A 15,811-nucleotide genomic window follows, 5' to 3' on the forward strand; every position below is an offset into this window, starting at 1 on the left:
GTAGAATGAGCCACTGAGGGTGGGGGTGGGAAAAAAGAGGTTACTATCAGAGTCCTGACTGGCAGGAGAGACCTGGGCAGTGGGGCAGGGGGTACTATAGCTAAGATCTGAGAGAAGCATCAGGATAGCTCTGGAAACGGCAAGCCCAATCTCCCCACCCCTTCTGAGGGGTCAGCCCGCCCTCCACCTACCCCACTCCCAGCTCTCACTGTCTCTCCTGGTTCTGTGTGATGGCTGTTCCCCTGAAGAGGGGTGCAGGAGGCACCTCTGGGAGATGCTGGGCCGCCGGGCGGGTTGAGCAGGTTTGGGAGAGGGTGGGAGGGGCCCTGACTCAGGGAGGGATGGGGGTGGGAGGGTGAGGGGGTGGGTGTGGTGGGAGGGGGGCCTGGGATGTAGCTGACAGAGCCAGGTTCCTCATGGTGCCAGGGCAGGCGCCAGCCTGTGGAAGGGAGTGAATGAGTCTGCCTGGAGGAGGATGGGAGGGCTGAGCCAAGCTGACCCTCCTGCCTCAGAGGCACAGCCCCCTTCCCAGGGTAGACCCCAGGTCCTGGAGACCTTCAGAAATCTGAGGGTCTGAACCTCCAAGTGGGATGTGTGGCAGGCCAGTGTTGTGGGACTCACAAGGTAAAGTAGTTTGAAAGAAAGTGTGCTTACTCTGTCTGGTGTGGAGCACAAGCACTCTTGTGCCCCTTGGAATCACAGGGGCTCATGTGCGTGTCCTAACATACAGCCACAAGCACACACATGGCCACATACATCACCCACAGGCACGTGCACACAATCACATATACACATAATCACAGGGACGGTGCGGGAGCCCAGAACGCTTTCTTTCACTTTAAGAAACCAGATCCCAAGAGCTTTAATAGTGTGGCCAATGTCTGTCTTTGGGGGTTTCCAAAGAGAGACCCTCTTGAGATTTTTTTCTTCTAAAAACCCACAGTGAACACACACCTGCAGTACCCGCTCCCTCCCATGTGCACTCTGTCTCCCTTGAGAGCGACTGGACTTCTAACATTGTCACATCGGTGTATACACCTGGGGTCTGGCCCAGTGCAGAATTTCAGTGTGAGGGCTCCTAGAGGGTGGACCCAAATCTCCCCTCATCTGAGCTCTAATCTTAGGACACTGTCTCAGATGGGGTCGCTGAGTTTTAAGGAGAGGCCAAGGAAGGTGAGATGGAGGTAGAGAGGAGGGCCATGAAGCTGGGGAGGACCCCAGACTCAGCGACCCTGATACACACGCCTCTTAAACATCGAGACACCCCCGCCTTCAGGGGGTGTGAGGAGGGGAAGGAAGAGAATGCGGAGCAAGTGGCCAGAAGGGACGACGGGGGCACGTGTGAGGCATGTGGGTGGAGATTCAGGAGACAGTCTTCACGTTCATTTTGGGGGTAAATGTTTTATTGAATTACAACATATATTCAGACAATATCTAAATTATACACCTTATGGTTTATTATTATATATGTGAATAGAACTCAGTGAGTTTCCACAAGGTAGACACCCCCATGTAGACAGTATCCTGATCAAAATGAAGAATATTCTCAGTATCCCAGGGATTCCCTCATGCCTCCTTTCCAGGCACAATACCCTAGTCTGATTTCTCATACGATGGATTCGTTTTGCCTATTTTTATCCTTCATATAAGGGCTTCCCATGTGGCGCTAGTAGTAAAGAACCTGCCTGCCAATTCAGGAGGCAAAAGAGATGCGGGTTCGATACCTGGTTTGGGAAGATCCCCTGGAGAAGGGCATGGCAATCCTCTCCAGTATTCTTGCCTGGAGAATCCCATGGACAGAGAAGCCTGGTGGGCTACAGCCCATAGTGTAGCAAAGAGTCGGACACAACTGAAGTGACTTAGCATGCATGCACATATCCTTCATACACACGGCATCGTAGAGCACATTAACTTCTGTGTCTGTCTTTGCTTTAACATTACAGTTCTGACACCTTTCTAGGTTGTGCTGACACGGCCTTAAACACTATTCATACCTGGAGATGTACACAAACTTCTATGTGTGCTCACACACAGGCAGGCAGGCACATGTGTACATGTTCTGCCACAAGCCTGCACACCAACTCACACATAAGCACAAGCACACATCCAACTTCTCATGCACATGTGCACATTCTCTTACACTCACATATGTGGCTATCAAGCACACATATAAATGCTCACACCCAGATGCTCATGCTTATTCACACTCACAGGGGTTCTCACACACAAACATGTTTTCAAGACAGATGTGTTAAACTTACCTTGGTTTTCCCACACAAATGCACCCTCACACCATGCACCCCCAGGCTCATGCATGACACCCGTTTCTCACAACCCCATGCCCACTTTCACAGGCTGAGGCCAACCCCCAGCCTCTCTGGTTCTGGCTCTAGACAGACAGAGGAATGTGATCAAATCGACAGCTGAGAACTGTCCTGAGAGCAAAGCTGTACTTTGTTGAGAAATCTGAGCCCTTATTGGAGGGACACAAGTGTCTGTGTGTCTGGAGGCTGCGGGGAGAAGGGAGGTAGTGGGGTGGTCTCCCAGGGCGCCTGTGGCCACTGGGCTGTTTCCATTATAAAAAATGATGAAAGGACTGGAGCAGTGAGAGCATGGCTGTGAGTAAATAAAGCTGCCACCTTTGACCCTTGGAGGCCAGGGCTCATCCCAGAACGAATGCTCATTAGTTGGGGAGGGGGTGCTCAGGCCCAGCCCAAGTTCTCCAGCACCCCAGGCTCAAGGCCAGACTCCCAAGGGGGAGGGGGGGGGGACCTGAGCCCCTGTATGATACTAGGGGACATGTCAAGGAGCAGGGGGAGGAGAAAGGAGTAGAGGATGTGAGGTGGAGGCTGGGGACATTCGTGGGGGAGTGGTGGGGACAGGGAGGAGGCTCTGACTTCTCTCTCTCTCTCTGTACCTCTCCAGGTCTCTACTGCTCCTGAGCTCTGAAATAAGCATATGTCCCCCTTCTCGTGTTTAAGGCTTGCTTTGCTTGTTTTTCTAATCATCAGGAACTACAGACAAACAGGGGTTAGCAAAAATAACAAACACAGGCGAACTACAAAGTCACCAGGAATTCCAGAAAGGTTGAGAAGTGGTTGTTTCCGGCTTTGACAGAAATGAGAGTGTTTCTGGGCCTGCCCGCTGTGAACTCCCCCCAGGAGGTCTGTCCAGCTCAGTCACTGGTTTGGAGGAAACCTTGTTTGGATTAGTGGCATTGAAATGGTCGTCAGTGGTGGTCACCCAGCTGCTGTCCTCATATGCGTTCGTCTGCACAGAGCACAGAGTTGGCTGAATGGATAAATAAGTGAGTGGATGAATGAAGGAAGGTTTCATTCCGTGGGTCTGGCTTCAAAAGTCTTTCAACACATTTGTGGGATTAGCCTCACTATAGAGTTAGGAAGGACCCTTGGCCGTTTTCAGGCTTCCTCCTTCTCTTCTTTTTGCAGCTGACCCTCTGGATGCCCCTCCTCAGGGCTGACATTCAGTTTATTCTATAATCACGTTGGTTCCTAGAGGGTCCCCTGGTCCAGTTCCCAGGAGAAGAAAGTGCTTTGCAATCTGGTTCTCAAAGAGCCCTGCCCTGCATGTCTCTCCATCCTGAATGGACCCAGTAGTCACTCTCTTTGACCCTCCTGGAGGACACTAAGTAGGTCCTAGGAAGTCCTGCCTTGGCTAATTATAATAAAGGTAATAATGACAATGCCGTATAGCAATAAACACAGAAGTGTTCATCAAAGGATAAGGGTACTCCCAGGTTTATGTGCGAGGAGTGTACAGAGAAACAGACCATTGTACCCCTACCCTTGCCACCCATCTATGCCTGATTTAGCAAGAGGAGCAGGGGAAGACAGTACAAGAAAAGCATCTCCATTTTCCTGTAAGCCTAAAGACTTGTGGCTGGAATTGAACAGGAGGGAGGGATCGCTGAAGGACACAAGCATACTCCAAGCAGGACAGAGCTCGCTGGGGTAGGGGGGAGTGCCCAGTTCTTGGCTGGGAGAGCTGCCTCTGGCCAGTGAGACATGGCCTGCAGCCAAGCTCCCAGAGCCTGGCCCCTTTTTATCCCCCAGGCACAAAGCGTATTTCCCCCAAATCCCTGATGGTGACTTGGCTTGGTCTTTGTCCCTGGGTGGAGAGGGGAGGCAGAACCCCCATGGAGGGAGGAAGAATCTGAGGCAGCTGAGCCCTGTGTGTCAGCACTGGATTCTTAGTCTGCACTGGAGGGCCCCTCTTGGCCCAGTCTCTCTTGCCTCATCAGTCGAGATGAGGGAGAGAGCCAGGTGGGCTCAGCTTCACAACCAGCTGGAGACCCAGAAGACATAGGTATCGCAGAAATCGAATGCTGTTTTCTGACTTCTCCCTTAGCATTCTGTCAACTTTCAATTCCCCCAAATCATGACTGACTTTTACTGAGAAGTTACTCTGGGCCACACACTATTATGTGGAGTTACATGAATTAAATGATTTAATCTTCACAATGATTCTAAGAATAGGTGCTACTACTATCCCCATTTTACAGATGAGAAAATTGAGATCCTGGGAGGTTAATTTACAGTTTTTAGACGAATGACTGAAATTGGAACCCAGCAATCTAGCCTCTAGGGAGCTGGTGAGTATAACCAGCTGTAGGAGCTGGCTTGGGGACACGGAAGCCCAAGTCCAGGAGTCAGATTTGGAAGGCAGTGAGTATCCTGTTAGCTGTCCTGAATCTCTGCTGCTGGGGTCCCCTCATCTGAGCTAGAGCAGATGTAGTCCTACCCCTTCTACAAGCAGCACCAACTTCTCTGTGTTAATGGAAAGGTGGGATGACTCACACCCTCTCCTTTCCCTATTTTATCAGACTCCTATCTTCTCAACAATAAAAAATTTGAAACATCAACTATTACAGCAATTGTAATGTTCCATCCCTTGATCCTTATCAAGGTTATGACCTGTACTTTCTCAGCACTGTAGTCAGTGAGTGTGTGTGTTATTCACTCAGTCATGTCCCACCAGGCTCCTCTGTCCATAGGATTTTCCAGGCAAGAATACTGGAGTGGATAGCCTATCCCTTCTCTAGGGGATCTTCTCAACCTGGGATCGAACCCGGGTCTCCTGCTTCGCAGGGAGATTCTCTACTGTCTGAGCCACCAGGGAAGCCCCTGTAGTCAGTAAGAACATACACTCTTTTGTGAATTTTTAAAATTTAACATTACATTGTACGTCATTTCCCTGCATCCTCTTAGTCATCATTTTGATTATTTAGTCCCTCTTGTGTTAAATTTTATGATATAAAATAACTTATTGTTCAAGTGGTAAATCTTTCCCAACCCTGTTTATTGAGTTACGCTCCCTTCTCCCTTTGCTTTCAAACATCTATATTCAATTCTTAGGTGTGACTGGCTCTGTTTCTGGGCTCTCTTCTGTCCCACTGATTTCAGTGTCTATCTTGGCGCCTATACCACACTGTTTCCGTTTAGTTGCTCTATAACAAAATGTTTGAACATCTAGTCAAAATTGCTCTTGTTTAGAAAAATTATCTGATATATTCACCTATTTACTCTTTCACGTGAAACCTGGAATAATTTTTTTCTGAGGTTAAGAAAATTTCTAGGGTGATTTTGATTCATAAATCCAGTCTGTAAATTTTCTTGGGGAGTATTGATATTTTTACACTGCTCAGCATCTTCACCAAGAAAGGTGCTATGTTCTGCTGCTTGTCTGTGTCATAGTTAGCAATTTGAATTTGTTGTTGTTCTGCTGCTAAGTCATGTCCAACTCTTTGTGAACCCATGGACTGCAGTGTGTCAGGCTCCTCTGTCTTCCACTATCTCCTGGAATTTGCTCATACTCATGTCTATTGAATCGGGGATGCTATCTAACCATCTCATCCTCTGCCACCCCCATCTCCTCAATCTTTCCCAGCATTAGTCTTTCCCAATGAGTTGGCTCTTCGAATCAGGTGGCCAAACTATTGGAGCTTCAGCATCAGTCCTTCCAATGAATATTCAGGGTTGATTTCATTTAGGATTGACTGGCTGTATACTATTCCTTTGTGCTGATGTTCCCTGGCTGATTTAATCATTTCCCTAGTGTAGGGTATTTGGGTTGCTTCCAAGGCTGAGGCACTGTGAATAGTGATGCTATAAACATCTTTGTACAAATCGCTTTTTTATTTCCTTGGGAATGTGGTCCCCAAAGTGGGACTATCTGATCAAAGGATATGAACAGTATCATGGTTTTTGTTACATAACCCAGGGAGGACGGGACCAATTTACAGCGCCACCAGCAACATATAAAGAAATGTCTACTCTTCCCTTAAAAAAACCTTGAGCAGCTTGAACACTTAAAAGAGTAACTTGTTCCTAAGGTAAACAAACCACAGACAAAAGAGGGAGTCTGAGCGCAGGGTTCTGAAGAGAGCTGATCCTGCAGCCAAAGAGGCAGCCTGTGCCTGGCCCATGGCTGCTGTGGCGCCTATGAATCCTTCTCAGAGCCAGATTCCCCATCAGCATGTGAGCCTGGCTTTATTTTTATTTACTTAGCTTATGTTTGCACAGCATTTGTTATGTGTCAGAAAGTACTCTAAGCACTTTACAAATATTAAGCCATTTACTTTTCATAATAAGCTCATAAGAGAGATCCTATTATTATCATGTCCATTTTACAGAGGAGGAAACCAAATCATAGAGTACTTAGCTGTAGGTCCCACAGTTAGTAGGATTTGAACTCAGGCCATCTGGCGTTAGATTCTTAACCACTGTGCACTGCATCTTTGATGAGAAACAGGCCTTTCAACTTGTAGCTGCCCTTCTTTTTCTGGGTCCTGCAAGAAAGGAAGACCCTGAATTTTCCTGTCCTGGGTTTCAGGCCATCTTACACTGGCCTTGTAATTACTTCCTTCTCATGTACAGCCATCATCTGTTGGATCTTGCATGCGCCAGCCACTGGGCTTAGTACTTTTATGTCTTTTCGTCTCTTTTAATCCTCACTACAATCACACAAGCAAGGCAGCATACCTTTATTTAGTAAAGGAGGAAACTAGGATCAGAGAGGTTAAGTATGTCTCTCAAGACCACACAGCTACTAGAGCGGCAGGAGAATTTGAATCAATGCCTTTGATCTTTCCATTATACTTGACTCCTTGAAACCCCACTCTTTACCCTAGTCCATTTCTTTTTGGCCTGATTGGTGTTCTTGAAACACACCAAAATGGAAACCAACCCTGGTGGTGTAGCCTTGCTGCTCCTCCTGGCCACTGTCAGTCCTGGCTTCACCGAGCCCAAGTAGCCACCCCCAAGGGAAATGCCATTTTTACCTTCTGCTTTTTGGAACTTAGAGGCCCCAATAGCTCCTTCCTTTCCCGTTTTGAAGTCCACACCCCTTTGGCGTTACCCACTGGCTCCTACTTCCTGCCTCAGGATCTTCTGCTGGTTTACAGAGCACAGGTGATGGGCAGGTTCTGATTCCAACGATTGGATCACACCCCTCCACTCAGATCTCTGCTCCTCCTCCTTCTCCAGGTTCTCTGGGATGACTCAGAGCTCAGGGACCTTCTGGGGAGTGGTTTTCGTCCATCCTGTCGTACAACTGTTACAGCCCCAAACATGCTGCGCACACATTACACAGATGTATACGGAATTCCCAACAGGAATAAAATACGGGAATTCCCTGGCAAACTCTGGAAGATTTGGTGGCAGCAGGAACTGTGATAACCACACTTGGCATGTTGAGTGGATGTATATTTGTGTTTGTGGGTCCTTTGGTGTGAACAGGCCAGTGTGTATGGTTGGAGACATCTCTGAGTGCATGCTCTTTGGGTGGGAGATAGCAGAGATGCATGTGTGCGTAGGTGAACCCGGGGCTTCAATGACAGCCTGATGTCTTAAGCTCAAAGGTTTGTGTTTGTGTTTCTGAGAGTGAATATCTACATGTATCCCTGAATTTGTGTGTGTGTTTGTGTGCACACATGTACAAAGTGGGCAAAAGGTCTGCTGAGGAAGATTTCCTGTACCAAGAACACTAAGAAAAGAAGCAGCAGGGAGGCGGGACAAGAGAGGTAGGGTGGACAGAAAGTGAAAAGAGGAAAGACAATCAAGTCTGCTGCTTTGTAACCAAGTGAAGGGATGCTGTGGGAAGTCCGAAGTGCTCCAGATTCAGACCAATTTGCAGAATTCAGCAAAGTCACTTGTAGCCCAGGGCAGGAATGGCAGGTCAGAGTTGGCGATAAGTATGTGCTGGTCTGGCCAGGTGTAAGGGGACCGAAGAATATGGTTAAGCACGGCTCCCTTCCCCCATCCTTCAGGCCCTGGGCACACAGACCTAATGGCCTTTTGAGCTAAAGACTATTAGGCCTTGGTGGAGAGGTTGGGGGAAGGGAGAGAGGCTCCAGGAGGCCTAGGAGGAGGTCTTGCCAGCTCCCCTCACCCTCTGCCTTCTCCAAGGGCAAAGGAACCGCCTTCTTCCAGAAGCTGCTCAATGGTTTCGCTGACTTCAGAGGGATGGTGGAGGAGGGAGAAAGGAGGGGAGGCCTCTGAGGCAGGGAAACTTGTGCTGAGCCTGCAGGCTGCCCAGCCCCTCCCTGGTTCCTGATTACTGAGGTCCTCGGGCAAAATATGTCTTTTGAGTTGAAGGCCAAGAAGAATCCAGGGCTGTGGTAATGACCAGCCTGTACCAGGGCAAGGCCTGAAGCAAGGGGCTGCCTCTCTTTTCTATTTTATTTATCTATTTATTGGCTGTGTTGGGTCTTAGCTGCTGCATGTGGAGTCTTCATCGAGGTGCACAGGCTTCTCTCTAGTTGTGGCACACAGGCTCCAGAGCACGTGGGCTCAGTAGTTGCAGCAAACTGACTCAGCTGCCCTGTGGCCAGTGGGATCTTATCTCCCTGAACAGGGATCAAACCCCTGCACTGGAAGGCAGATTTTTAACCACTGGACCACCAGGGAAGTCCCGGGTTTGCCTCACCTGAAACCCTGTCCACACTTTTCTGCTGTGTTGATGTTCTATTTTTCCAGAACTTACCTCTAATGTCTTGGTCATACCCTCTCAGTTGGACTCTGAAGAAGCCTCAAGAGGAGGGGAGTTAGGGAGGCAAGGAGAAGGCATCCAGTATGTCTGAGGAGTTCACCTGCTGGGTCTGAGAAACTGAGGAGGGCTTGACAAATATTTGGTTTCAGTGACTCCCAGACCCATAGGGATGACAAACATTTCATGTGTCAATGCAATAAGAAAGATGGTAAAGCAGAGATACGCTGGATGAATTAGGACACTTACAATGTTTCATCTTTATACTAACTCTGACAGTAGCTTGTTGAAATTGAAGGCAGAGTCCACTGTGCCTGAAAAAAGCATGGGCCCTAGAAGTTCATGAATCTGTTCCAATTCACATTTGTAAAGCAGTGCAGATGAGACTTCAATCCATGCCTCCGTGACTCCAAGTGAATAACAACAACAGAAAAGGTAATTTTTTTAAATACACATACTATCGATCCCACGAGGGCCTCATGAATTATGCCTGGAGAATGTCACGGGAGCCAGAACTTCAAAGTAGGACTGGGAATTTCCTTTCCTTTTATTATTATTATTTTCAGTGGGGGAGATGGGTGTTGTCAGAGCATAGCACCCAACAGCTGGGTGCAAGCAGGAAGGTGAGATAATATTTATCTCTCTTAACGTTTATTAAAAAGGCTAACAGTAGCCAGCAACTAGGGGAGGTGCTGGAGAGGAAAGTAAATTAAGGGCCTTGAATGGCAGGGATGAGGGGTTTTGAGTTTCCCATAGACAACAGTAAGAGGTTCCTAAGCCAGGGAAGAACATGCCCTGGACACCCTTTGTGTGTTCTTTTGCTCAGTTGTATCCGACTCTTTGAGACCCCATGGGCTCGCCAGGCCCCTCTGTCCATGGGATTCTCCAGGCAAGAATACTGCAGTGGATTGCCATTTCCTCCTCCAGGGGATTTTCCTGATCCAGGGATCGAACCTGTGTCTCCTGCATTGGCAGGCACGTTCTTTACCATTGATGCCACCTGGGAAATTTTGAACACCCTTTAGGGGGAGAGAATTGGGCTCTTCCAACAGTGTGGAGTCAGAGGAGAGGGGTAGGGTGCCAGCTGGGACCAAACTTGCTGATAAAGAAATTAAATGGAAGAAATGAGGGTGTCCAGTGAGGTTCCTGGCTTGTGGGTGGATGTGAGGCTGCCTCCAGACAAGGAGAGCTCCAAGCCAGGAGGCCTGGAGAGCAGGATGGTCTTGGTATCCCAGGGAGAGGGGCAGGCTGGCGAAGCCCTCAAGCACGGGCAGCCATGCTGCGGCCATTCTTACCAAGCACGGCCGGCAGCCCCTGCATTCTGAGCCTCAAGCCTCATTGAGAGGTTATTAATAGGGAGTTTGTCTGGTGTCAGAGCGTAGACATAAACGGCATTAGCATTACCCCATAATCGTATTTAGTAAACGCTCATGCCGCTCTGTCTCCTGTAATTGCATTGGGAAGATGTAATATTTATGAAAGGGGAGAAGGGGACGTCACTGCTCATCTTGGTGCTGCAGTAAAAGTCCCAGGAAACACAGCGTGGGCTGCTGAGGCCTGGCCACGGGCTGTGGGAGTGAGCAATGTGGGTGCCGAGGTCTCTCAAGGTGGCCCACCTGAGCCCCCCACCTCCACCATCTCTCCCTAGCCTCAGGCAGCAGGGCAGGGGGGTGTGAACAGAGGTGACAGCCACTGATCCCCTTAGTGACACTCCTCTAGAAGGTCCTAGTTGCTGCCCTGCTGGACACACCGAAACTTCTGCTGGGCCCAAGGCTCCCAGATTTGGCTCCCCTCACCCCTAGTTGGATACCCAGGAACTCTACCTTCACTGCATAGCCTTGGGGATTTGTCAAAGCTCAGCAGGCAGCAGTGGAAGGCAGCAGGAGGTGGGAGTCCTGGCTGGGGTGGGGGTCCTGGCTGTGGCAGAGTCTCAGGGGCAGTGTTGGCCACTGGATGATCCCCAACACCAGCTACAGACCTAGGTTCCCAGGGCAGTGGCTCTCTTCTGCTTTCCTTGGGTCCCATGGCTCAATCCCTAGGACACACACACCCCCAACATGTGGGGCCAGCCCCAGGTCTCCTATTTCCGGGTGGAGGAGGCAAGGGTGCAAACTTGCCCCAAAGGGACTTGGAAGCATGGCCGTGTGCCCCCACCCCGAACATCCAGTCTCCACAGCTCTTGAGCTCACAAGACGAGGAAGTCTTGCTGGTGTTGGAGCACCAGTAGATGAGTGTGTGCCAGCGCTGGGGGGCAAGCTGGGACCCTGCCCACTGTACAGTTAAGGTGTAGGAGGCACGGGGCAGTTTAGGACGGACACAGAGACCTGATTCCAGCCCTGGGAACCCCAGGCCTAGGGCAGGAGTTATTTCTCAGGCACCTGCGGGGAGGGCACTGGGAGTCAGACTTCAAAAGGCTGCGTGTGGGTACTGGATCAGCCAAGATGTAGAGTATGTCAGGGTAGGAGAAAAGCTGAACAAAAAGATGCCCGTGCTTGGAAACGGATGTCCAGAAAGCCCCCGTGAGACTCCCTGGAAGTCTAGGAGGAGAGGAAGGCAGATCCCTAGGCAGGTGCTTCCAGATGGGGCCTTGGGGTCTGCGTGGCTCCCAGTAGTGGGGGCTGGGTGTCCTTACACACCCCACTCACACCTCACTCACACACAGCTCCACACTCTACCCTTAAGCCCCCCACACATGGCCCGCACTGCACCTACCGGGCAGGGAGGTGCTCACAGCTCTCCGTGCTCTTGCGCACTTGGGGTGGGCTGCAACCCTCCACCCACTCATTCACCCCCCACCCACGCAGACTGCACACACCTCCCTCACTGAAGCATCCAACTGGCCTCATTTCCAGCGGCAGCTTCCCCTCCCTCCCTCTCTTGCCCTCACTTTGAGGCGGAAGGGGCACAGAGGAAGGCAGCTGAGCACCGGGAGAAGAGTGGGAGGAGGAGGGCCGCGGCCCCTCCCTGTGTCCGCTCCCTCGCCGCCATCCCATTCATCACAGCGTCGCAGTCCAGTTGGGGATCCCGGCACCCAGCACCCCACGTAGCCCGCGGGACAATGGGATTATTTCCAGGGGGAGAGGCTGCCTGGGGCAGCGGCTCAGGCGGGAGTGCCTCCCTCCCTCAATCCGTCCCTTGGCACCCAACGAGCGCCTGCGGCGGCTGGGGCGGGTGGCAGAGCGGACACGGGTGGCGCGGGTGGCAGGGCTTGGCCGGCCTAATTCAATTAGCTGGGTCGCCGCCGCCTGCCCGCAACTCTGGGCCCGCTGGGGCTCAGCTTCGGGCAGCTGCTCTTCGAGCGCAGAGCCCATGCATATGGATACCGTCCCTCCCGCTTCGACGTGGCTCCCCCACCCCCCTTGCCGGCACCTGCGGCTCCGTATCCAGCCCTCCCTGAGAGAGGGCGACCCTGGCCTCCCCGCAAAAGTTGGAAAACAGTTGGCTGCTGGTGGGCCCAAAATGGCCCGCCTGAGGGGGTGCGGTGAAGGGAGGGAGGTGGGTCTTAACCTGAGCAGGAGGGTCTGCGAGGAAGAGAGTGTACCTGTAGGTTTGCAGCCTCTCTGCCGACTGGCGTCTGCGTGACCTGTGGGGTTGTGTACGCGAAGGGAGAGGTTTGGCTTGGTTTTGAATCTGCCCAAAGTGTGTCCTGTGTCTGTGGGCACCTGAATACGAATGGGAGAAGGAGGCTTTGTGAGCATCTGCAGGGATTGCGCACAGGAGTGTCTGTGTTTTGTGCGCAAGAGTGAGTGTGGGTCTGTAAGTCTGGGCACCAGAGGGTGTTGTGTCTGCGCCAAGGAGTTATCTGGAAAACCTCGGGTGGTGGGCGTTCGAAGTCTGTATGTGACCATCGGTGTATATGCGGGGGTCCAAGTGCAGTCAGGACAGTGTGGAACGCATCACCCCACTGCCGCCACCACTAGCACCAGCGCCAACAGCGGGAGCAGCTGGGTCTTCCAGGCCGAATTCATGTCCTCCTTACCGCACCTCGTGTTTTTCTGATGGAGGAAGAGCTTGGAGAATTAACTTCAAACCTGAACTCCAGCTTTATTCATTTATTCGGAGGACGCTTCCCAAACCACCAGGCTGGCATGGAGGCTACAGCCGAGGTGGTCAGACCCTCTCACTGATGGCAGGCTTCCAGCCGTCCAGGTTTTCCTTTGCCAGAGCATCGTGGTGGGATCCACAGATGCGTGCAGCTTCGGACAACGTGCCCTGAGCACCTTCAGAATTCCCAGACCTGCTCCTGCCAAAGCAGCCCTAGCTCCTGGGGTGATCATAAGACCTTCAACTGGCCTCCCCTCTGCAGCAGGGGATGAACCCAACCCCCGCAGGGAGTCTGGGTTTTCAGGGGCTTGGAGATCTCCATCCGCTCTTCCTCTGAAGCCAACTCTCTGCTCCAGGAGTGGACAGGAATTGTGGCAATGAGTCTGGGTAGATCTGGCCATGGTGGTCCACAGAGCCTGCCAGCCCTGCGCAGGGAGGAGGTTCTTAGAAGGCTATGTAGTGGTCCTCAGATGGCCGACCTGCAGGGAGCTTGTACCCTCTCTGCTCTGACTCCCTCCTGGGCACCTCAGCTGAGGGTCTGGCTAAGGGGATGCCCTCTGCCACAGGAAATTTCTCAGATCCAGAGGGACTCACCTGGTCAATGAATAGGGCCAAGGGCAGAGGCCAAAGGTGAGGGAGGCTGGCATGTTCGCATGGCCCTGGGCCCTTGTTACTGGGATCCACTGGTGGGAAGCCCTCCTAAGCTGTGCCTCTGGAGCTTTCCCACCAGGCGATGGCAGGGCCACAAATATTTGTCTTCCCCTGAATTTTCTCTCACACCACCTTTACCCCCACACTATGCCCTCTCACCCCCATGCCACCCTTTCCTCCTGAGAGCACACTTAGCATGGAAGACATACCCAGTCAAGGGCACCAGTGCTGGATGGTGAGACCTGAGGGTCTCTGGGCTTTCCTTGGGATAGATTTGGTCAGAGAGAGTTGAGGCCCTAGCTCACTGCCCAGAGGTGATGCGGCCAACAGCTGCCTTTTGGTCAGAAGCTGAGAGGGGTGAGTTTAAGAGGGGAAGGCCAGAACATAAGGACCCCATGACTCAAGGAGGCTTTGGGTTGGGGGTAGGAAGAGGAGAAAGGTGCTCACCCCTAAATCAGGTGACAGCTGAGATTGTCTAATATCAGGGAAGATCTGTCCCCTGTCCCTCTGTCTTTGACTCACTTGGGATTCCTCCACTGATAGGGAAACGTGTGCCTGTCCTTCCGTGTTGGAGAGGTCCTTGGGCCTCACTCTGTAAGGACTGGGTGGGGGCACCTGGAGCTGACCCTGGACAACCCTCACTCCCTGCCCTGAAAAATCACTGAATTGTGTGACTGGAACCAGCCTGACCTGCTCGGATCCCTCCTCCTCCATCCCAAAGACAACACCACCTCCCCCACCCCCTCACTCCCAGGTTCTTCAGAGGTGAAGTGCCCTTCACTGGGTTTCTAAATCTCTGAGTCACCAGCTTCACCTGCCTCCTTCATGGATGGTGACATTTTCTGCCCCCTTCCTGAGGCAGGGAAGCAAGGCAGAAGGCACACCTTTGGTATTGGGAATCCAGCCCCCAACCCCCAGGGTCTGCTTTATATTACCTGTCCCTTTACATGGTTCCCAGCCTGTTCCACCCTTTACCTTCAAAATGCCTGTTGGGCATACCCTGTCTCCTGCCACCCTCACCTACAGGCCAACACATGGTGATTTCCCGGACAATTAGACTAGAAATAAGAAGCCCCTTCCACAGATGCACAAAACCATCGGCAGCACACATCACTGTTACACTCACACTATCACAGTGGCTGGAGTATAGTCTTGCCCTATCAAATGTGCCCGTTATAGAGGAACAGTTACAGAAACGCATTCTTATCCTGTTACAGAAAACACATTTACCTGCCTTCTCACTGACATCCAGCCTCACACAGACAAATCCAGTTGTAAAAATGACCTAGACATCTTTCATCTCTTACAGCACCCTTACTGAAGTGTTTTTCTTGCAGCCTAATAGGGTACTATCCCAACAGTCTAACACTGATACAAAATAGACAGTGCGTATTTGTTGGGTAAATTAACAAATTAGTCCTCAAAGACATGCCCGGTATGTCTGCACAGATACCCTCACTGCCATGCACTTTCATACCCGCTTTCCCCTTGTGGTTGCAGTCCCACAAACACAAAGTAATTAAGTTACCACAAACACCCCTAAGCTAAAGGACAACCTCTGGCCCAGGGGTCTCTCCCTGAGCGGGGAGGGAGCCGGGTGGGATCCAAAGAGGCCTCTGCCTATGGCTGAGCCCTCCCTTTTCTCCTCCCCCTGCCCCAGCCTCAGTCCCAGCTGCTCTTCTTTTAATTGGAAGTACTTATTATCCTGCAGGCAAGGGGAGGGGATCTGGGATGGCAGCGGGGTTGGGGGTGGTGTTACCAGGGGGCCTAAGGGCTCAAAGGCACCTAGCTGTGTGCAGGGTACTCCTGCAAGGCATGGACCACCTCTGCCAAGTTTGGTGCTGAGAAAGCAGCTCGTAATGAATGCAGCCAGAAAAGCAGCATTTGAGTCCAGTCTCAAATGCTTTCCAGATTTCAGTGAGTCAGTTTTCTCATCTGTAAAATGGAGATAATAAAAGCCACATCATAGGATTATTGAAAGATGAGATGAGGTAATTGTGACTGCAGATGTCTAGGACATCAGCTGCGCTTTGTGGGTCCCTTTCCTAAAAGGACTATTCTGCAAAGTATGGAAAAGCACTGTGGAAACACTGAAGCTGCACTGACTATA

Source organism: Oryx dammah, unplaced genomic scaffold (assembly GCF_014754425.2).
Source record: "Oryx dammah isolate SB20612 unplaced genomic scaffold, SCBI_Odam_1.1 HiC_scaffold_14, whole genome shotgun sequence".
NCBI classification, from domain to species: Eukaryota; Metazoa; Chordata; class Mammalia; order Artiodactyla; family Bovidae; genus Oryx; species Oryx dammah.